Source organism: Leguminivora glycinivorella, chromosome 24 (genome assembly GCF_023078275.1).
Source record: "Leguminivora glycinivorella isolate SPB_JAAS2020 chromosome 24, LegGlyc_1.1, whole genome shotgun sequence".
NCBI lineage: Eukaryota > Metazoa > Arthropoda > Insecta > Lepidoptera > Tortricidae > Leguminivora > Leguminivora glycinivorella.
The window spans coordinates 3,437,922-3,462,118 of record NC_062994.1 but is presented as its reverse complement, the minus strand read 5'-3'; the positions used below and the strand labels follow the sequence as shown (position 1 = coordinate 3,462,118).

The window sequence follows — 24,197 nt, the reverse complement described above, 5'->3', positions numbered from 1 at the left end:
AATTTATAATAAATTTTTTTGCAAAAAAATCATTTTTGGCACAGGCTTTACCTTAGCCGACTGTACCTTTCTTTCAAAAATCATCTATTGCTCTCCGAGATGTTTCTAAATACCCCTTACTCAATGGGGATACGACGTTTCATAACAGAGTTCCTCTGACCACCTTTCTGGTCCATCATCAGATCACCTCCATGATACCATAATATTGCATTGTCACGTGATTTACATATGTGTGCAAAATTTCAGCTCAATCGGAAACCGGAAAGTGGGTCAAATTTAGCTTCTACGTTTTGACCCAAACTAACAAGGCAAGTTGAATAAAAGCTTGTAAAAAGGCTTCTGATATCAGATTTGTAATAAGTTTACTTGTCATAGTTTAACACTTTCGAAACCGGGCTCTACGCGGCGCTACGACATTTTCGCTACATACGGGGAAACCCATGTAATCGGCTACGCTTCTACGAGCGGTATGCCCGACAGTCGGGTTCTTGGTAGCGAAAGTGTTAACAACAGATGAGACAGACATATGCACTGACAATACTTCACGTGTTTCGTGAGATGTCAAATCACCTCATACAATTTACCGCTCTAAGGCAACTAAGGTAGGGTTTGTTATTGCACTTTAATTACATATTAATGATTTCTAGCCCGTAAGATATATATTTGCTTTAACAATGGATAGATATTTATGCGAGTGAGAGTGTAATTTAGGGTCCCCCCACATCTAGCGTCTCGCGAGCGTCGCGTCGGGCCAACTGTATGGGCAAAGCCTGACGCCGCGTCGACGTCGCGTCGACGCGGCGTCTTTTTCCATACAGTTGGCCCGACGCGACGCTCGCGAGACGCTAGATGTGGGGGGACCCTACGATTTTTATTTATAAGGAATCAAATATTTTTAAGCTACCCGATCAGATATTTCTGCGGATAAGGACACTCACCACATCTGCCGTCTAGCAATCGTAGCGTCGGGCCAACTGTATGGCTAAGCCGCGCCGACGCGGCGTCTTTTTCCATACAGTTGGCCCGACGCTACGCTCGCGAGACGCTAGAAAGAGAGACGATGTTTTTGCCGGTCACGAAGCATCACAAATTTTTGCCGGGAATATGTCGTCATATACTTATGGTCCCCTATAGAAAATTAGATATTTTTGCACGGCCGTTCATAGTCATATATGCTGGTGACTGTTCCATGAATATTTGGTCTAGCCTAGTTGAGTGGAGAAGTGCCATTCAAAACGAGCGTTAATAGATATAGATATAGATATAGATGTTTATTGGTAAAATATTCACATTTACACGTCAATTATTTATATACAATGATTATTTAGAAAAAAAAATCACATTTCACATTGGGTATTCTAAGTAATGCAGACACACATATTACATTAGTAGGTACACGATCCAGTCAATGACCCGTAGGTATCAAGGAACTCATCCAAAGTATAGCAAGCCATTTCGAGTAGGATGGATTTTAGTTTCTAAACAACAATGTATTTAGGTACTTTATAATTATTATTGTTTTCAACTTACGGTTACGTGTTCGTGGTATGCACAGAGTAAATCTTTAATGAAATTGAGACATTTTTTTATATATACAATTAAATTTGAACTAGAAGCACTAAACCTATACCCGCTCGCATTCCCCTTTTTTCTATTCTAAGTAAGAATCAATTAATAAGTATCTGAATATATGTATGAATAAATTAAATTGTAATTGTTTACATACAACCTGTGAAGTTTGGTTGACAAAATTTGACTTAGGTGCTGTCATATATATTTTTAAAATGACGTACTGTTAATACCAGCGTAATGAAAATGTATTCCGATGAGTAAAAGAAAACATGAAACTTTTTTCAATTTAACCGAACTAGAATGAAATCATTTATACTCATTCGGTTGTGTTCGTTATTTTCTTTAATAATGTGATATATTTTTATTTATTTTTTATGCACAAGCCATGCACCTTTAAACTTTAAATGAGATTGGATCTCCACCTGACATTATTGATTTACCCTATTTATTTTGAGCACAGTTTTACACTGGTATGGTTTTTCGTGTACGTACACTATTTTCTGTCAAAATATTTGTCAAATTTAAACGTCAACGCGGAGCGACCGGCGACACGTCTGCCTCCGATGAGCCGCTCAGGGCGTCTAATCGAAAGGAGAATTCTGACAGCAATGGCGAATGTATGGAAATTTTACGATAGTTTAAATTTAAGGTAAAATTTCTTTGTTGCCTTTGAGAGGAAAAATATAAAAAACCTCAAAACCTGTAGTCCATTTATCTGGCTTTTAGAATCACTTAATGTTATAACTAAAGTATTGAATTTTTTCAACAAAGTTTACTAAACGGCGACATACGTTTTTCTCATTTTAGGTCAACTTTGTGTGGGTTTAGTTATTACACCGTTAATAATTGGAGATTGTGAATAGTCAAAAGTTGTAGACACACTCTTTAAGATAAGAACTACATTTATTTTATTTCATTTAATTTAGAAATGTGAGCAGCATTTGTTAAACGCCGAATGCACTTTTCGAGGATTTCGTACGACCCCCTCTTAATAATCATGTAACTATAGTCTATGTTGTCTATAGCGTTTTCCCGCCATTATTAATAAGATTCTAACTATAGTCTATGTTGTCTATGCAGCTGCAGTTTTTGCCAATTGTTTTGTTTCGAAGTGTTGGATTAGAGCCAACGAGTTCAACGGCCGATGCTGGTCTTTTTCTGTCTGCTTTAACCAAAAGGGCATAGTATAATAGTTATAAGCAACAGAAGTTTCACTGCGTGGCAAGACGATGTCAGTTATGTCAGAATTGACTGTATTGTGACGTGTCTATTATTGCCCAAATCACCTAGAGATGTGACATTCGTGGCCAGGCCCGTAGAGTATTGTGATTTTCTGCGGCAGGGGCATAATACTTTTTTCCCCTCAATAGCTCGGAAACACATGTTTCATCCTTTAATACCAGCGGGTAAAAACGCATTTTATCCACTAGTGGGTAAAGTGATTTGACCTTGAATATAGTCAAAGTAACTGCTTTAAAATTGATAAAAGTAGGTGAATCTAGTAATGAAGATGTTTTACCACCTGTGGAACTACTGGAAGCGGTGATAAACGCATTTTTTGCGTTGTAGTTTCCTCGCTATAGCGAGGGGAAAAGTTTCGTGTTACACTCGGGTGCAAATGTATTTTACTTCTCGTGTATTGACACCACACTCGGATTTCCACACTTGGCGTTAAAATACAACTTGTCTTTTCTCTTGTTTCAACAAATTGTCTCTGTAACGATTTTCGTGTATCATACTAAGATTACTAAGAATGAAACGGTTGAGAAAGTAGCTTGAAGGTCAACGCAGCAGCAGAAGCTTAAATGTTTACGTGAAGTCCAGTTTTATGTAGGTAATGGATTTAGTGAAATTTATAAAATAGGAATTTTTCAAAACAATAAAGAAAAGATGAAGAAAATTTGTAGGAATGTCAATTAATAAAAAGCCTAGTCTAGCCAGAGAAATCATCAATTAATATTCTTTAAATGGCTGTGTTTTTTAACTCGTCGCAATTAAGATAACGTCTTAATGACGTTTAAAAACACATTACAGAAAATACGACGTTAGTTTTTATCACAAAAAAAACATGAACTGTAGAAACTGCGGCAAAATTCAAAGTGTTTGAAGTATTGTCTAATCATAGACATTACTACAATCGCCAGCCAGAAACACTTGCCACTGTAACACGACACAATTAAAAAAAATTATAACTGGCAATATGACTCTTGGATTTCGAAAAAAAAGTAAAAACCATAAACAAACATTACGCAACACTGGCCAGCAATTTTCAAAATAGGAACACATTCGCGCGCGTCGCGGCGGTTACGAAAACTGGCAAAGGCGATAGGAAACGTTCATCAATATGGTTCCGACAGTCCGTCATTACGATTCAGACCGGGTGTCCTGCCCAAATGTGAAGAGTTAACGCTTTTCAAATGTACCACAAAACAAATATACACTTGCAGTCGGCTTACTAAGCGCCCTAGACAAAACTTCCGATAGTTACAAGGTTTAAAGGTCAGTTATATTTTTAACCAGCGACATTTGAAAGATTGTAATAATCTAACTCTTTAGAATAATAAAGACGTAACCGTCTATCAACTATGTTGTATTTTTTTACTTTGTTTTATTACGTACGAAGCGCAGCAGGTCAATGGATTAATAATTGTGTTACCAATTAGATAGTATCGGTAATTGGCCATTCAAAGCGCATTGGGCATAAATCTTTATAAAATTCACCCTTCGCTGTCGAATCTAATAAGAATTTACCGTCAGTTCCCTAATTTCGAATTGATTTCGTGCCCTATCAGACCACAAGAATGACATAGGGGTGGTAACCCCAGTATATTTAATATTTATCTGTTACTTATTTTTGTATTTTGCGTTGTGCTTCTTCGGGACTTGATGTCGCATTGACAAATTCTATGCTTTCCTTTAGCTTATGTTAAACTTTCATTTCAGTATTAAAGTTTTATTTTTAATACCGTTGGTCTATGCGTGCAATCGAGTATTGGCGATACATGCGATGTAAAGAGAAGGGTGGCGAACGACTACGCAAGAATCGAAACGGCAACTTTTACATATGTGTATTAGGCACAATACCTAATACATCGAATAAAATTAAACCAATACACCCTACGGCAAGTTCAACGTCATATTCTACTAATTATTATGTAAATTACAGATTATGTTGATGAATATAGATTAATACATGGATTGTAGGTGTAGCTACTGTGTACTCTGCAGGTCCATCTAAATATATAGGTAAGAGAAGAAACTGACTGATTGACATATTAATGCACAGCCGAAACCACTGATTCTCGAGATTCCAAATTTGCCACGTAGATTCCTTATAAAGTGTAGACACAGTATAATTAAAGAGTACATCAGTATGGCCACTCCCGCTCCCCGCTGAAAGTACCGCCCACCCCCTCTCGGTTACCTCACAATTACCGCCTGTCAAAAACGCAACCGGTCGACCTGTCATATCTCACTCACACAAGCATAGTACGGCGTTCACCTACACTAAGTTAGACTGTGTGCTTAGGAACGCGCCTCTTTAGTCATATATTTGATCGCCAGTGTCCGAGGTGTGGTGTAGAGGAGCACTAAGAAAGGATTTTTCAAAATTCACCTAGGGGGTGAAATGGGGGTCCAAAGTTTGAACAATATTACTTTTAGTACGCGGGTGAAACCGCGGGTAAAAGCTAATTTGCACTGCACTCTAAAAAATGAAGGCCAACTAAGAGCAGTTTTCTCTTAGTTGACGTTAAGTTAATCACTACAATTACGATCTTATACAATTCAAATAAAGCTGATTACTAAAACAATAAAGGAATGTATGATTGAACTAATAACTTAGGTGTTTTGTTATTCCTAACCAATGAACACCTTGAATCAATTATTAACTTGTTAGGCAAAACTATGTAACATAGGTTGATTCAATCCTGAACTAGTTCATTAAAACAGATAAGTATGTTAATAGTTCTGAACATTTTTATGGTAAATTTGATTATTTTATCTTTGTTGATTCAAATAAGATTAGGTATTTGAAACAACTAAACATAGGTAGATTCAATCCTGATCGAATTCATTAAAACAGATAAGTATGTTAATGGTTTTAAACATTTTCATAGTTGATTTGATTATTTTGTCTGTTGGTTCAAATAAGATTAGGTATTTGAAACAACTAAACGTGTAGGTACATTCAATCCTGAACTAATTCATTAAAACAAATAAGTATGTTAATGGTTTTAAGCATTTTCATGCTTAATTTGATTATTTTGTCTTTGTTGATTCAAATAAGACTTGGTATTTGACATAAACTAAATCTAGGTTGCTTCAATCCTCAACTAATTCTTTAAGACAGATAAGTATGTCAATAGTTCTAGACATATAAAATTTTGAAACAACGAAGATACATTTCTCAATCCCATTATGATCAAATTGTTGTATCAATTACGAAATGAATTGAGTTCTACTAAGAATGAATTGTTAAATCTATTATCATAATAAACAAATTAAATAATTGGTAATCTGATCAATCAAGTGAATAGTAGGGGTAAGCGTTTGTACATCCGCCTTCCGCCCGCGCCCCTCCCGCAGCGCGTGCGAGTGTTGCCAACTCGGAATAAAATATACCAGATCTGGGATATTTTCACGGCTCTTTCATCGAAAATTTTTATTTAGCATTGGGCACATATTTTTACATATTTGGTCTAAGGCATCAACTTGAAAGCAACCATATTTGTCATCGCCATATGGTATTCAATTTTATTATGAATTTTCGTGTGTGGCGGACGTCGATGTAATATAACAATTTTCAAAATAAATGGAAGGGTGAGTTATTTACGGATTGCCATGCTGATCCTATTAAGCTAACCATGCTTTTCATATTTGATAGCCCACTATGAAAGTGTTGTCAGAATCGTTAAAGTTATTTAATAATCGCAATAACGCTTGCACACTGTTATCAAAAACGCTGCAGCGTTAGCATAGCCGGACTCGATATGGGTTCAGTTTTGTATTCTTCATGAGTATCCAAGTCAGGAACGGATCCACCCCTTCCCAGAAAAAATGCTATAATTGGCTCAGCTCAGACGCAGTGCCGGATAAAGCAGCGCAGAGCCTGTAGCAAGTTCTATCTAGAAGCCCTAAAGGGTGAAGCCACACTAGAGCAATTTCGGTTACGCTATATATATATACGCGTGATCACGTGACTCGGCGTGGCGCGTGAGGCTTCATCTTAAAGTGCAAGGATTTTAAGCATATAATTATATAGGTACATGTTAAGGCAGAAAATTCAAGCATTCCAAGGCTTAGATTGCTTTAGTATATTTATTTAATTTGTCCTAATTTGCGAGGAAATGAGGAGAAATAATCAATAAATTATGACTTATAATATACATACATACATACATACAATCACGCCTGTATCCCATGAAGGGGTAGCACATGAATCTACTCGTTTCAGTGCCACTCTTGGCAAATAAGGGATTGAAAGAAAACGAAACTGTGACATTGCAGTGACAGGTTGCCAGCCTCTCGCCTACGCCACAATTTAACCCATAGGTATCCCACAGTCGCCTTCTACGACACCCACGGGAAGAAAGGGGGTTGTGAAATTCTTAACCCGTCACCACACGGGCAACATATAATATATTACTTACACTTACAATATATTGACACTGGGGCTAATATATATTTTTATTGACTTATAATATAGTTTTCAGTACAGATGTTGCGTTTTTTACGCACTAGTGTGAAAAGTGATTCATTTCTAGTCAGGTCGAAACTTCGGAGGACCATCTGTACTGAAAAACGTCGTACTATACACGTGCGAAAAGGAAATTCGTAACTCGTGTTGATTTAGAACACTCCCTTCTGTTGTGTTTTAATTTATTGCCACTCGTTTCGAACTTCCACCTTTTCGCACTTGTATCGTAATGTACTATTACATAATTATGGTATGTATTGTAAAACGTTGTACGATACATGTACGAATAGAATAAGTATTATAGGTAATTCACTACTCCTGTCGATTTAAAAAACTCTCTTCGTTCGTGTTTTAATCACAACTCGTTTCAAATTTCCCATTTTTCGCACTTGTATCGTAATTTACTATTGATTACTTTACTATTGATTACTATCTATTAGTTAAAATAAAAATTCCATCAAATTTATTGCTAAAAAACAACAGACTCGTAACCAAATAACAAAGGTGAATTTTACTGCACATTAGGTATCATTTGACGGCATTTCAATTTTAGATAGGTACTGAATTATTTTTAATCATTTATGAATTATTTTTAATCATTTATTTTAAGTACCTTTATGCCTTTAATTCGAGGTAGACTCATTTAAAAAAAAATGTTAACGTATTTTAGACATCTTCTATACATTAGCCTAGCGTTTTTCAAAATCGGAGTTGGCAACACTGACGCCGAAGTGATTTGTCAACGCGTCTTGTGTTAATTTTTTTGCGGTTATCTATCACATCACAGATCTAACAACTTACAAGTTCAATGGAGTAAGTGATCGAATCTTTAAAAACATGGGAGTTGGAGAACTTAATACGAAAATTCACCAGTAAGTACAATGTATTTTTTTCATTATTTAGTCAAGTTGCTAATGACACGAGGCCAATAGCTTGCTGGGCTGCGGCCCCGGCCGATAATGGATGCAATCTCGTAATAATAGATCCAAGTCTCACGGACGCCGTCTTTGGAATTTTACTTAAAGACTGGTATACACATTTCAGGGTTCACGCCGCGTCGCCTAATCCTCGCGCCGGTCGCCAGCATTCCCCGCTGTGTTCCGGTAACCTACAGGCGGCAAGCTGACGCTGCCGTCATCCACACGACACCATCTCTGAGGCGGCTGACGTGGCAGTCGTGGTGGTCTGAGGCGGCTGACGTAGCACGTTTGAGGTTAGACCTTTCCAATCACTCTTATCTACATCATCGAACCGGCATAATTATGGTTCTGGCACCCTCCGTGTTACTATACCTTTTATTTTAATATCCGCCGTACACCGTTTCTACCCGTAGTTTTAACTCAAGAGTTCGCTGATCCACGTTTGTTCCCTTAAATAATTTAAAACCTTAGTCTCATGTTCAAGTGTAGCTAGCCCTCGGCTCTGTAAACTTAGTAAATTAGAGAGTAATTTCATAATATAAGGCAAGGCTCAGTGGAGTCCTTTGTAATAGATTAATTAACAGAGAAATAATTACCTTTTGCCCTTAAGAGTTGTTTCAATTTTAAATCTTGTCTGCTAGCATAATGGCCCCCCAATTATAGATATTGTAGCAATATTGAAAAATATTAACTTTGAGTTAAAAAAAGATGTAATACGGTTCCTCTAGGGCCAAATATTTTTCCACGCTGTTCATAATTTTGTAGTATGGTATGTGATATTAATTGTATCATTCATTTCCAGACCCTGATGGATTTTTCTGAGTTTAACATAAGCACAGACCTAATAGTTATAGAAACTTCAGAAAAGGAAAACTTGTCCTCGGAAAAGGAAAATGTGCCATCTGCAATTGCTGAGAAGAAAGCAGAGCCCAGTTATAATTCCAGGGTAAGCAGTTTCTAACAGACTTCTTTACCTAGAAGGAGGAGGTTCTGTATTTTATTGTAAAAAACATTATAAGAATTACAATTCAATAAATGAATACTGCATAGGCAGACCAACATACCAGAGAGAGATTTTATTCCAACCATTTTTGAAGTAACATACTCATCTTATCACAATAATATTTTTAATATAACTGCATTGTTAGGCAAGATACCGGGCTGGCCTAGCGAGTAGTGACTAAGTGACCGTCCCTACTAAGCCGCAGTTCTGGGTTCGAATCCCGGTAAGGACATTTATTTGTGTGATGAGCACAGGTATGTTCCTGAGAATCCTGAGTCATGGATGTTTTTTATTTATATAATTATTTGTTTATTAATTATATCGTTGTCTGAGTACCCACAGCACAAGCCTTCTTGAGCTTACTGTGGGACCCAGTCAATCTGTGTAAGAATGTCCTATTACATTAATTAATTTATTTATTATTATGATACATTATACTGTGAGTGTATAGGTTATGACTGTAATTAATTGTATTATAATTATATTAATTAAAGAGGCAAATGAAAAGTAAAGTTTCTAAATATTTTTCAGATTGTGGAAAAGTCATTGGACTCTGCATCACTATTTTGAAAATATTCTGCTCTCAAAAAACCACAAGGATATTCTTTGGTAAATATAATAACATTAACTAGCTAAGTCACTTTTTACTATGTAACTTTAAAATAATTATTATATGTATAACTGAATACTGCATTCGTTTCTTTTTACTTTTTGTTTTTAATTGTATGTTTTATCATTCCAGCGGCTTAACGACTTCAAAAGCACATGAAATTTACTAGGACAATTTGTTTATAAATTTTCCATCAATGAAAATAAATCTTCAGGAACAGCTGAAATACAAAAAGTCGAACTTACTGCACTTACCAATTGTAAGTATATGATAAAATTGATAAAGCAGATGTTGTCTATGTTAAAATAGTTAGTTTCACCACACCGACTGGCAAAGGCTCTCTTTAGTCTTCAAAAACAGATAGCAAAACTGCATTTTGTCCACAAGAGTACAAAGAAATTTCATACAAATTTTAACTGGATGTCTCAAGCTTGATAGATTTGATTTAGTTAGATGTTTTACAGTTAATATTTTGTTTGTGTCGGTGTAGTGTAAAATTTTGTATTTCACTCGGTGGCAAAGTTTGTTTAACCTTCGTGGCTCGTTTCAGTTGCCCCACTGTTCACTTACCCGCATTGATCTTTCCTTATATTATATCGTTTGTAATAATATTTTACTAACTAGTCCCATTTTTATAGCGCCCTATGAGGAAACAACGAATATAGCCGGATTTCTCACCATTCCATTTTTGCTGAACACTGCGGCAGTCCGCCAAAAGAAGAAGCGAGGTTCCGGTGCAAGTCAAAATTGGAAGCCCAGTAAAATGGAAGTAAGGGAAGGTTTCATAAAGCATATCCGCTCTAGTGTAGAAATTAGCCAGACCATCGAACTTCGCATAGCCACACTTCAAAAAATAGGATTGTCATGCCAGCCATACATAATTGTTGTGGGTGAGTCTCTTGAAAAAATCGAATCATTTCTAGTTGTTGTCAGCAGATCGATAATCTATGAAAGACAGTCCATTATGAACGCAGTAGATACGTGCTACAAAATATATAATACAATGAAAATATAATACATTGTACTTACTGGTGAACTCTGGTATTAAGACGATACAGGAGTGATCTATTCTCCATACAAACGCTCTCGACTATTTCCTCCCTGGTTTTTCAAGATACAGCAATGATTTTTTCAAGACAGATTATAATAATTTTTATCTGTGTCGGACCGTTTTGATTTTTTGAGATTCTTATTTTTAAAGACGCTAGAGCCCATCGAAAATTTTCAAAAACGGTGTTATTGATTATGGCGTAAAAAAGGTGTGGTATTCAAAATTGGTAACAATTAGCCACAAAAACTGAACGGTCCGACACTGATTATTTCATTGTTATTCAGATTCTCAAATTTAGTTACGATTGACTTAATTTTGAAGGGGAAACAGTCGAGAGCGGAACCTCGATTTTAAAGATTTTTTTCGCAATATTTTTTAACTGAGTTCTTAATGGACATTTTTTTCGATAAATCTAGTTAATAACACTTGTATATTAAATTTGAATTCCCAAATTGAAAGGGGGGCTCCTTTCCATTTTAGCATTTTCGCTCCTGTAGCGTCTTAAGTTCTCCAACTCCCATGTATTTTAAAATTTCGATTTCTTCCTCCATTGAACTTGTAAGTTGTTAGGTTAGCTGTGATGTGATAACCGCCGCAAGAAAAAAACTATTTATTCTAAGTAGGTAGTAGTAGTAGGTGCCAAGTATATTATGAATAAATGTCATTTTTTTATAACTTTTGTTTTATTTATGGCGTTATTCATAAACGCATCACCAGCCTGAATTAGATATGAATCGTTTTATGTTATCTGTCAAGTTAACGTATGTATTTATAAATAGGTATAAAACATAATTTGTCTAATTCAGTCCCGTGGTGTTTTATGACAATTATCAATAAGGGGTTGTTGTCTTAGTAAATGAGACAAAGTAAGTCATAGTACAATTGAACATGAATGATAGTACTGAACAAGCTTCTCAGTTGAAATGTATAACAAAACAAAGATTCAAATTGAACAATATCATAGTTCACTCTCACAAAGTGTGTATATCGATGTAATCATGTCCTTAATTGAACTTATTTGGTTTTAATGGTTACTACAGTAATGCCTCATGTTAATATTGACCTACATCTTGGTTGAATCGATTAAACAATTCATGTTCAAATAGAAAAATATCTTAGTTCAGTCTCACAAGGTGCGTAAGTAGATGTAATCATGTTCTTAGTTGAACTTATTCGGATTAAATAGTTAATACAGTAATGCTTCATGTTAATATTGACAGATGTCTTAGTTGAATTGATTAAACAATTAATATTCAAATTGACCAATATCTTAGTTCAGACTCACAAGGTTCGTAAGTAGATGTAATCATGTTCTTAGTTGAATTTATTTAGGTCAAATAATTAATACAATCATTCTCCATGTTAATATTGAGCAACGTCATAGTTGAACTAACTGGTTTGCGTTAGTTGATACAGTTACGTATCATGATAATAATTATCAAGTGCTTAGTTGAACTTACTAAGGTAATTTAGTTCGCCTAATTATTTTTCATGTAATTATTGAACAAGATCTTAATTGTCTCAGTTACGTTGCAAAAGTAAGAGCAATCAAAATTACCTTATTCCATTTGTCTAAGATCTTATCAGGCTCGTATGGAATCAAGATGCTTGACTACGACGATCAAAATATTGATAGGAGCAAACAAATTTTTTTTAGAGTGTGGCTGATTAGAAAAATCCTGTCAACTAAACGCTCACATCCTGACGTAGATGTCTCGCAATCCGTCTGGTAATTAACTCTGTATGGCCTTAATTAGTTGCTATAGAAAGGATGTGTGATAAAGATAAAATATTACACAACGATTTCAGAGACAGATGAACGAAAAGATTTTTCCCCTCACTAGCTCGGAAACACGTGTTTTGTCCTTTAATACCAGCGGGTAAAAACGCATTTTATCCACTAGTGGGTAAAGTAATTTAACCTTGAATAAAGTCAAATTACCTGCTTTAAAATTGATAAAAGTAGGTGAATCTAGTAGTAAAGATGATTTACCACCTGTGGAACTACTGGAAGCAGTGATAAACGCATTTTTTGCGTTGTAGTTTCCTCGCTATAGTGAGGGGAAAAGTTTTGTGTTACACTCGGGTGCAAATGTATTTTACTTCTCGTGTGTTAAAAAACTCGCAAGTTCAAGATTCTATTCTCGAACCACTCGCTTCGCTCGTGGTTCAACTATAGAATCCTTTCACTTGCTCGTTTTTCAATTCCACACTCGGCGTTAAAATACAACTTTGCCCCCATGTATAACAAATAACTATTGTCTTTGCGTGTAATCTAATGAATTCTAATGTACCCACGCTCCAAATAAGATATGCTAGTCAGTACAAACTAAGTTGTTCAGAAATTGTGATAAACTGAGCAAGTGTTACTTTAAAACGTATGTACAAACTTGCATAGGCTGGGCGATTATAAACATCGGTGCCAATTTAGCTTAGTCTGACTTTACTTAAATATTGAATATTTTACTTTCTAGTTTTGTCATCATCATCCTCATTGTGTTATGCAGCATTTTGCCAGGCACTCATATAATACTGGGGTCCGTTCAGACTCTTTTTGTCATTCAAGATAATTTGACCACCGACTTCTCTCTGTGGGTACATACTCGTCCATCTTTGTCTTCATTCAGCTATCGCAAAATGGTGACTTCATTTGCATACGGTTATGCACAGGAGGAATTTGATACATTTTTCTAGTAACCGTAACTGCCGTCATATCGTGTCCCAAATCTGCGTATGCGCCATTGCCTAACCCGCCCGCGCATTGCTTACCCACTTTACCTAGTTACAGCAATATTTATGGCTTTTTCAAGCAAAAAGGTGCATAAGAATTCTCTAAAAGTCTTAAAAGTCTTTGGTGGCGTCGTTGATCGGGTCACCACCTTTCCAAATGAAGGTTGAGGGAGGCGATGACTGAGATACGCGTCATACTCGTGAACGGGTGCTGTCTGTGAAGACCGGTCTGTTTAAGCTTACTGGGGCTATTATGCCTAATTAGTAACTTTAATACTGATTTATATTACATTAGGACTTCTACTAATTCTGATTTACATTTCTATAGACGATCAGTCAAGGTCGGGAAACTCAGGAAGATCAGTCTTTATTGACTGGTCATCTAGAACTACTGATTCCATTAATCTTTGCAAAAAGTCGGTCAAATTGAAATGAGTCAGCCGTTACCCGCCTACAGATGCGAACCATTGCCAAATGTCATGTCTTGCAGTTTAGACAAAGGCCAAACTTTTATGTTACTGTAATTTATCAACTTGCCAAGGACCTTAACTTTCGCATGTTGGATTTCGGCATGCAGTTTTTTAGTTATAAGAAGCTACAGATTTTTAAATTAAAGGAAAACTTTTAAAGTTCACATCAACTTAGCCACGGAGCAGAGTTGGGCGAATTTTTCTATTTCTTCCTTTTTTTTTTGTTAGCCTATTTGAGTGTCCCACTGCTGGGCAAAGGCCTCTCCCTTGGCTCTCCATGACTCCCTGTTCTCTGTTTCCTCCGGCCAGTTCTTCAGAAAGGCGTCAAGATCGTTTCGCCATCTTTGCCTGGGCCTGCCCGGCCCACGCTTCTTCGTCGGCATCCACTTGGTGGCTATGTTAGCCCACCTATCCGGATGCATGCGATAGACGTGGCCGGCCCAGTCCCATTTAAGCCTGGCGGTTTTTTTGCCAACATCAGCAATGCGAGTTTTGGAGCGCAGCGTAGTGTTTCGGACTCGATCGAATTCTTCCTTAAATTCTTAAAACGCCTTTGGTTGGCGTTGTGGACTCCTGCCGGTTTCTCACCGTCACTTTCCATTTCATTAATATACTGGTAGAATCACTTGCAAACATTTCTGCTTGATGAAAAAAATCGTCATCTCAGCTAGATGTTTTATAATGGAATTAGGTACTCATGGCCACAGACAAACCAAAGCAAAGAATTAGGAGGTGCAAGTGTCGACCAATTGGAACCCTAGGCCACTCTACAACCATGTCAAAATGACAAGCAGTAAGAGATTTTTTACAATCTGATTTATAATGTCACTTTGACAATTTGACATAGTTCTACAGTGGCCTAGGGTTCCAATTGGTTGACTATACTTACACTACTATCTGTATACATATATGTATATAATGTATATCAATATATTATAGACTGCAGACTAAACAGGTTAAATACCTAGATAAAGAAATAATTTAACCCCAGTTAGAAGATAACAGAGGAATGTCTGAGATAGCTTATCTATGTAATCCATATATCATAGTCAATAATAACTATGGATCAATAGTATAGTCTTCTGGGCATCTTACCAAACGACCAGGACCTAGCGCAATCGTTTTATTTGTAATTATTTAATTTAAGGGGGTTTTCATTATGTTGTTTTACTTGTAGATAGTAGAAGACTCTTTATTGGCACACCTCAGCTCAGCCACACCTCGGACACTGGCGTATAAATATATGAAAGAGGCGCGTTCCTAGCACACAGTCTAAGCTCGTGTAGGTGAACGCGTAATATGCTTGTATGAGTGACATATGACAGGTCGACTGTTCGCGTTTTTGACAGACGGTAACTGTGAGGTAACCGAGAGGGGGTGGGCGGCACTTTCAACGGGGAGCGGGAGTGGCCATACTGTATGATAATACTCTTTATTATACTGTGCCTCAGCAGAGACAAAACAATTGATTATTGGATTAAGTATATTACAACAACAGGCGGTCTTACGTAGTGCGGACCGTAGTTCTTAGCCTCTCATAGAAATAATATAGATGATCGGCTGATACATTAATGACATGTTCAGTTCAGACAAGTCTTATAGTATTTACTGTGTTGAGTTTCAACTTGTTACGATTGCTATTTTATTTGCGAGACAACTTAATTAGAGTGTTGTCGAGTAGTTTTTAAAAATGTCTAAAATCGAATATCGCGCCGTAATAAAGTTTTTAACTAAAGAAGGTGTAACGCCAACGCAAATAAAAGAAAGAATGACTGTCGTATACGGTGACTCCTGCCCATCTTTCGCAACAATAAAGAACTGGTCTAAACTGTTTCGTTGGGGGAGGGAATCTTTGGAAGTTGACCCACGTGAAGGAGGCCCCGTTATTGGCGACTACTACAGAAAATATTCATTTTGTGGAAAACATTGTTCTAAGTGATCGTCGACTAAAAACAAAGGAAATTGCAGCACAGACTGGGCTTTCGAAAACAAGTGTTCTCAGGATCCTTCACAACCATTTAAACATGACAAAAATTAGTGCAAGATGTACTCATCTTGCACTAATTTTTCCGCGGATTCTTAGTGCGGTTCAGAAGCAGCGACGTGTTGAGTGTTGTGAAGAATTTTTAGAACTTTGCCGTGAAGACCAGGAAGCAGTTATACAATCCATTGTTACGGGTGATGAAACTATGATACTTTACTATGATCCAACATCCAAAAGGGATTCAATGGAGTGGCACAGAAAGGGAGAACCGGCACCAAAAAAAGCTAAGGTCACTACACATGGCTACAATTTTTTGGGATTGCGAAGGAATTCTCCTGATTGATTTCAAGGAACGTAATACCGTGGTAAACTCAGCGTACTATAGCGAGTTATTACGCCAGTTGCGTTAGAAAATTCTTGAAAAACGGTGAGGGAAGATGAGTCGAGGGGTGCGATTACTGCACGACAACTCTCCAGTCCACACGGCTGCGGTTTCGAAGGCCACTATTAAGGAATGTGGGTTCACTGAGATTAATCACCCGCCCTATAGTCCTGACCTGGCCCCCTCAGACTATTTTTTGTTTTCAAAATTGAAATCAGATCTAAGAGGAAAAAGATTTAATAATGATGAAGAAATTAAGCAGGCTGTTTGCGACCATTTTGAGGGGAAGGATTCGGTCTATTTTTATAGCGGCATAGAAGCATTAATTAAACGTTCTGAAAAATGTGTTGCAATAAAGGGAGAATATATTGAAAAATAATATTCATGAGTTTCTTTTAATTTCCATTTCTCCTTCTATGTTAGGCTAAAAACTCATGGACCGCACTACGTAGATATTGCGAAAGTGCACTCTTCCAGACAAACTTTGTATTTGAGATATAACAGATATAACATATAACATTTATTATTCTTTATATGTACCTACTCTCTAAAGTAGGCGAATGTTTCTTAAAAAATATGTGAAAAAAAATACTTACCTTTTGTCCAAATTGGGATACAGTTTAACTAAATAAAAAAAGAAAACTAAAACTTGCTATGACATCTACATATATGTATGCAACAACTCACAATCGCACATTTATTAAAATTCTAGATAAATTTCTCTAACGAGTCTAAATTACTATGTAATTATTCAGCATGTTTATAGGTGTAAACCTTCTATTGCCTGTTTTTTTTTACTTGATAATGCTATAAATCTTGAGTATTAGCAAATTCCACAGAGCTGGATAATACAGTATGTAAACCAACGAAAACCATTTACTGAAGCCTGTTAATATTTAAGTTACACAGAGCAACTTTTACTATGGGACCAACACCCAAAACGCGAAATAAAAATTTACTCTCCCATAGGAAATACTTACTATAAAATAAAACTACCTATGAAACTGTCAGAAGATATTTTCGTGATTTCGGGGTTGATCCCATAGTAAAAGTTTCTCAGTATCACCTGGACATTTACGGGTTACAGTAAATGGTTTTCGTTAGTTTACATACTGTATAACATTCCCGAGTTCCCGACCCTACCATTCCAACTTTCATTTGCTCAACTTAGCCTAACTAAAACTGCATAATCTAACACAGGCAAAGATCCACTTTTACTCATAGTTACTATGGTAACAACCATACCTAGCTTTGTCTTCAGGAAAAAAAAAATATGAGGACTACTTAAAAGGAATCTTATTGGACAAGCAATTGAAGATAAAACACTATGTAAGACAAATAACTGCAAAATAAAATAACAAAATACTCAATTACATGTTGCAGGCTCTTTATTCAGATGTGCAATCCAAGGATCTTGCTGATTTAAACCAATTCTATGCTAATGTAGCATATTGATTCTCCAACAAAAAATATTACACAGAAAATAGATAATATTCCAGTTTATTTTAATAAATGAAATGTAAAAAAACTCTACCAAATATTTTAATCAAGTTAAATTTAATCAAGTTAAATTATTAGGACAAACAAAACGAATACAAATGAAATGGTCTATACAATATTTGTAATAAATGTGTTTTTTTTTAAAATAAAACGCTTTTTTTTAATCATATTTGAAATAGACAAAACTTAGATTTTTTATAAATGTACACGACAGAAAAACATCTACCTTCACACCTTACTAAAGAAAAAAAATCTATCTGTAGCTTAAAATATAAATACTGGATTCGTAACTATTTTAAAAGTATCAGAATAAACAAAGCATTAATATTTTTAATGAAACCATTAAAAACATTTTACGCATTGAAAACAGAACTACTTACTTGCTTATTTCTTATCACCAGTCGCGGCAGTGTTTCAGAAATAATCACAACACGCTGTTTTACACTTTATTGTTCACAAAACACTCAAAATGTTTTATTATCGAGTGAAATAATCTAATCATTTGTTTTCTAAACACTTGTTTACGCACTTCCCAGTGTTGCCAGGGCTCTGGACTCGCAAGTCACGTTTCGTTTCCCTAAAAGTCACCATTTTACTGCTCAAGTCACCTTTTTAGGGTTCCGTAGTCAACTAGGAACCCTTATAGTTTCGCCATGTCTGTCTGTCCGTCCGTCCGTCCGTCCGTCCGTCCGTCCGTCCGCGGATAATCTCAGTAACCGTAAGCACTAGAAAGCTGAAATTTGGTACCAATACGTATATCAATCACGCCAACAAAGTGCAAAAATAAAAAATGGAAAAAAAATTTTTATTAGGGTACCCCCCCTACATGTTAAGTGGGGGCTGATATTTTTTTTCACTCCAACCCCAACGTGTGATATATTGTTGGATAGGTATTTAAAAATGAATAAGGGTTTACTAAGACCGTTTTTTGATAATATTAATATTTTCGGAAATAATCGCTCCTAAAGGAAAAAAAAGTGCGTCCCCTCCCTCTAACTTTTGAACCATATGTTTAAAAAATATGAAAAAAATCACAAAAGTAGAACTTTATAAATACTTTCTAGGAAAATTGTTTTGAACTTGATAGGTTCAGTAGTTTTTGAGAAAAATACGAAAAACTACGGAACACCCTGAGCGTGGACCGACACGCTCTTGGCCGGTTTTGACTCAGTTATTGTAGTATGGATAGGTAAATTAATTTTACGAGAAGAAATTAAAAAACCAGTACGTGTAAATGTCACAATTTAACTTTACTGACCTTATAATTATGATTACTCTTCTTAACATTTTACACGTTGATAACGTTATTTGAGATTGATAGGATAATTTCACAAAATATTTTTTTATTTTTATCCTTAACTCACGTATTTTCCGTGTTTTTCTCAAAAACTACTGAACCTATCAAGTTCAAAACAATTTTCCTAGAAAGTCTTTATGAAGTTCTACTTTTGTGATTTTTTTTCATATTTTTTAAACATATGCTTCAAAAGTCAGAGGGGGGGGACGCACTTTTTTTTCCTTTAGGAGCGATTGTTTCCGAAAATATTATAGTATTTTATGCAACTGGTGGTTAAAAGAGGTCAAAAAAGGTGAGTGGCGTGGGTAACAATTTGAGGCGAAGCCGAAAATTGTTAATAAAGACGCCACGAGCATTTTTTGACTCAGTTAAACACCGTTGCATACAATACTTTTTCTACGACCAAGCACTTATTTTGAAAGAAAATTATAAATCAACAAATACCTACTTTCAGTCATCTTAGTTATCTAGTGGACCGCCTACCATTTTGAATATGCAGTTTCAGTGCAAACATGAAAATAAAACTGTCTATGGTATGGTTCTTTGAAGCCTGGCCACTAAGACGAATCGAGCCGAGTTGAATCGAGTTCTCATACATTTGAATGCGATTCGACGCGTCGCCAATGAAGGCAGCAGAAAACGAAGGAGTCTCGACTCTGCGAATTGGTTTGTTAAGTTGGTAGCAATGTATTTACTGAACTGTAACAGCTATATCGTGCTACTTCTACTAAATGTTTTCAGGGTATAGAGTAGATAGACTTGTCCTGACATCTTTTATGTAGGGTTTTTAAGTTCTATGCACGACCTTGTAACACACGAATAACAGTACGGGAGTAGAAAAATATTATAAAAAAACTATCTTAGTAAACCCTTATTCATTTTTAAATACCTATCCAACAATATATCACATGTTGGGGTTGGAATGAAAAAAAAATATCAGCCCCCACTTTACATGTAGGGGGGTTGGGGGGTACCCTAATAAAACATTTTTTTCCATTTTTTTATTTTTGCACTTTGTTGGCGTGATTAATATACATATTGGTACCAAATTTCAGCTTTCTAGTGCTAACGGTTACTGAGATTATCCGCGGACGGACGGACGGACGAACGGCCGGACGGACGGACGGACGGACGGACAGACAGACATGGCGAAACTATAAGGGTTCCTAGTTGACTACGGAACCCTAAAAACTGGCCAAGTGCGAGTCGGACTCGCCCACCGAGGGTTCCGTATCCGTACAAACTTAATATAACTTTAAAGACGTGACTAGAAGTATAGGTATAGCGCCATCTCTCGGTGAATTTACTAATTTACGCGACCTGTATGGTATGTTGGTTTTTTTATTCCACGTCGGTGACAAACAGGTATCCGGTATGACAGATGAAAAGCGGTCACCGTAACCTATAGACGCCTGCAACTCAAGGGGTGTAACATGCGCGTTGCCAACCGTCGTCGGTCGTCGGCAGGGAACTCAGGGATAACTCTTTATAATGTTAACCGATTTCGACAATTTTTACTTTATTTGAAAGATAATATTTTGTAAAATTTCGTAGTAATTTGAAGTACGATATACAGGGTGTATTTTGATAACAGGTCAGTAAGGGCAGCTAAGAGATCCGATCCCCTGGTCCTACGCGAAAATGGTCTAAAAAACCATCCCTCGATTTCAAATTCATGAAAAATGGCATTTACAGATTTTGACGATGGCATTTACAGATGAAAAAACATACAGGGTGCGAGAAAAAAGAGCATTTTTGACAAACTTTTTTTTTGACGCCAATCGATCCCATTCCTATCCAGGAACAAAAGCTTGTATGAGACCAAAAAAAAAATCCGGCTACAAAAGTCACAAATTGCGAAAAAACTATTCCTATACAATTTGTATGAAAAAAAATTACGTGGTGTTTTTTTGATGCCAATCGATTCCATTCCTGTTCTATAACGGTATTTGTTTACATTTTCCTTCATAATTCTTTTTTTTTCCACTACAAAAATCTAAAAAAAAATAGATATGTACCTACAGTTTGAGCTCTTTCTAACGATACCCCACTTGAGCTATATAGTAACGTGACATTTACAGTTTGGCCCCCTTGCATATTGGCCATTTTCTATAATATTATTAAATAAAAAAAAAATAATACTTTCAATTTAACTTACAATGTAGAGGTTAACAATGTTCATAACTATTCCAAATTTCAAGTCAATAGCATAAGTACCTAGTTCTCGAGATATTTTGAAATGTGACAGACAGACAGAGAGATGGACAGAGCGTCGCCATAAGGGTTCCTTTTGTACCTTTTTGGTACGGAACCCTAAAAACGAACCTTTTTTCCGAATGTGAAAGCGAGAAGAAAGTAAGTCTTTCTCACTCTCACTTACGTGAAACAATTCCAGAATCGCGGTGCGGTGCGGTCATTTATTAGCTACTTAAGAAAATTACTATTGCTAACTATAGTCTTGCTATAGTCAGACAAGTTTGTTACTAGAAAAAGGCGCCACTTGTACTTATTTTTTATGTGCAATAAATAAAGTCATACTAATATTATAAATGGCAAAGTGTGTGTCTGTTTTCTGTCTTTCACGGCAAAACGGAGCTTAGAATTGACGTGACTTTTTAAGTGAAGATAGTTGAGGGGATGCAGAGTAACGTAATCTACTTTTTGTCTCATTCTAACGCGAGCGAAGCCGCGGGCAAAAGCTAGTATAATATACAGTAATGTCTTTAGAATATTTACATTATTTAAAATGCTCTTAAGAACTGATGTCGTACCTCTCTAGCATTACAGCACAGACATCATAAAATTAACCATCGCACTAACATAAAATACAATCAAACTAATTTACTCCTTCACGTAACTGTGATGTGAAGAATCATGATGCGAAGTCGGGCTCTGGTAAAATTAAGGGATTTACACTATGGGCAAAGTAAACTACGGTACGTTCATTTTAGATGATACTGCATGGTCACTTTTCCGAAAAAAATTCGTGACATTTCAAGCTAGCCCGAAAAGTCCCCAAAATCGTAAGTAACTCCCATGTCACCAATGAGGGCCAAAAGTCACCAAAATGGTGACTTTTGGGACCGTCTGGCAACACTGGCACTTCCACACCTGTCGATTGATTTGATTGACAAAAAAAAATCGGAAGGAAGGAAATGTATGAATTCGCAATCTTTTACATGGCATCCCTGACCTCATTTTTAAAATAAAATAATTATTTTTTATTGAAAACTCAAAAAGTAATCATTTAGAACCAAATATTATTTAATATATTTTTTTTGTTTTTTTTTTATATTGGTTTGCCGAGTGGCTCGAAAAAATAAACTTCTAATAATTGTACTTATTTTACACTGGTCACCCTGGATTTCCTCATACGTTCCGTTTTACTCATTATTCGATTCCTTCAACGTTTGAAACAAAAAAGACGCGAGTTTTAAATATTCTGTACGATGATAACATTGACAACTTCATACTTTGGGCACAGTATAATAAAGAGTACTATCGTACAGTATGGCCACTCCCGCTACCCGCTGAAAGTGCCGCCCACCCCCTCTCAGTTACCGCCTGTCAAAAACGCGAACAATCGACCTGTCATATCTCACTCATACAAGCATGGTACGCGTTCACCTACACGAGCTTAGAATGTGTGCTAGGAACGCGCCTCTTTCATATATTTGATCGCCAGTGTCCGAGGTGCGCTTTGGGTCATCTTTGGGTATTTAAAATGGGTGTTGTGTTGTGTTTATTTGCCTCAGACCCAAAAATCTAAATTAACCGGTTAATATTTGGAATAAACCGGTTATTTTTTGAAAGAAATACCACTATGCAACTTGGCACGTAGCGAGAGATTACAAATAATGCAGATTTTCACAGTAAATAACAATACCTACTGTGACGAGTGTGACGCCTGTGTATGTTTCATCAGTCCAGGCGTTTATATAAATAAAAACAAGTTATTCAAATATTATTTTATTTAGCTATTCATTATAACAATACAATATTGCATTTCCGTTAAAACTAATTTGAAGTAAATAAATATTAGTCAAATAATTTATTTATACTAAAGAGGTTATCAGATACTACACAGGACACTTTCTGTTATGAGTGACAGGGAAATAACTGTACCTATACCTTTCTCTGTCACTCTAAGCAGGAAGTATCCTGTTATCGGAAAGATTTCATAACCTCTAAGGCAGCGTTCCCACTTATGCGTCGCGTGTCTCGGGGCGCGCAAAGGGCGTCCGCGCCACGCCACCTGAGTGTAATTCAAAAAGCGTCTCCTCAGTACATTTTGTATAGGAAGGACGTAAGGCGCGCCGCCAAGCGGCGCGGCGCGCGCCCCGCCGCCGCCACGCCACCTGGGGCGCGTCTTACGTCTTTCCTATACAAAATGTACTGAGGAGGCGTTTTTTGAATTACACTGAAGCGGCGTGGCGCGGACGCCCGTTGCGCGCCCCGAGACACGCGACGCTCTGGTGTGGCCGGTCACTAATACAGTTATCCCTGTACTTTTTTTTAAACAAAAAGAGAGACATAACAATGTAAGAGTTCTCTTTTTACACACAGTGTTGTTTGTTTGGCTGTTGGCTGCGTCACAGATAAATAAAATATTTTAGTATAACTCTTTTATATAAATGGTCAACCAAATCTCGGCACTTAAAAAGGCGCGAAATTCAAATTATCTACGGGACCTTTGCCCTCACATTAAAATCAATCCATTTTTAAGTGTTCAACCTAGCGTGTGATATATTTTTGGATAGGTATTCAAAAATGAATAGGGGTTTACGAAGAACATTTTTTGATATTGTTAACATTTTCGGAAATAATCGCCCCTAAAGTAAAAAAAAAATGTGTCACCCCCTCTCTAACTTTTGACCCATAATTTTAAAAATATGAAAAAAATCACAAAAGTAGAACATTATAAAGACTTTCTAGGAAAATTATCTTTAACTTGATAGGTTGAACAGTTTTTGTAAAAAC

General features: G+C 36.4%; 1 protein-coding gene and 1 long non-coding RNA gene across 2 annotated transcripts in view; one reads left to right on the top strand and one right to left on the bottom strand.

Annotated features, from left to right (window-relative positions):
* The window catches only part of LOC125238904 (disks large-associated protein 5), a 103,338-nt gene extending 84,891 nt beyond the window's left edge, over nucleotides 1-18,447 (bottom strand). The window contains exon 1 of the mRNA XM_048146393.1: nucleotides 18,301-18,447. The gene's annotated coding sequence lies outside the window, so the exon portion shown is untranslated. The remainder of the gene's footprint in view (nucleotides 1-18,300) is intronic.
* On the top strand, nucleotides 7,897-10,823 carry LOC125238911. Its single transcript, XR_007178482.1, has 6 exons — nucleotides 7,897-8,142; nucleotides 8,315-8,483; nucleotides 8,993-9,136; nucleotides 9,725-9,802; nucleotides 9,936-10,062; nucleotides 10,442-10,823. It is a non-coding gene; the product is annotated as an uncharacterized LOC125238911 (long non-coding RNA).
* Nucleotides 18,448-24,197: the final 5,750 nt, after the last annotated feature.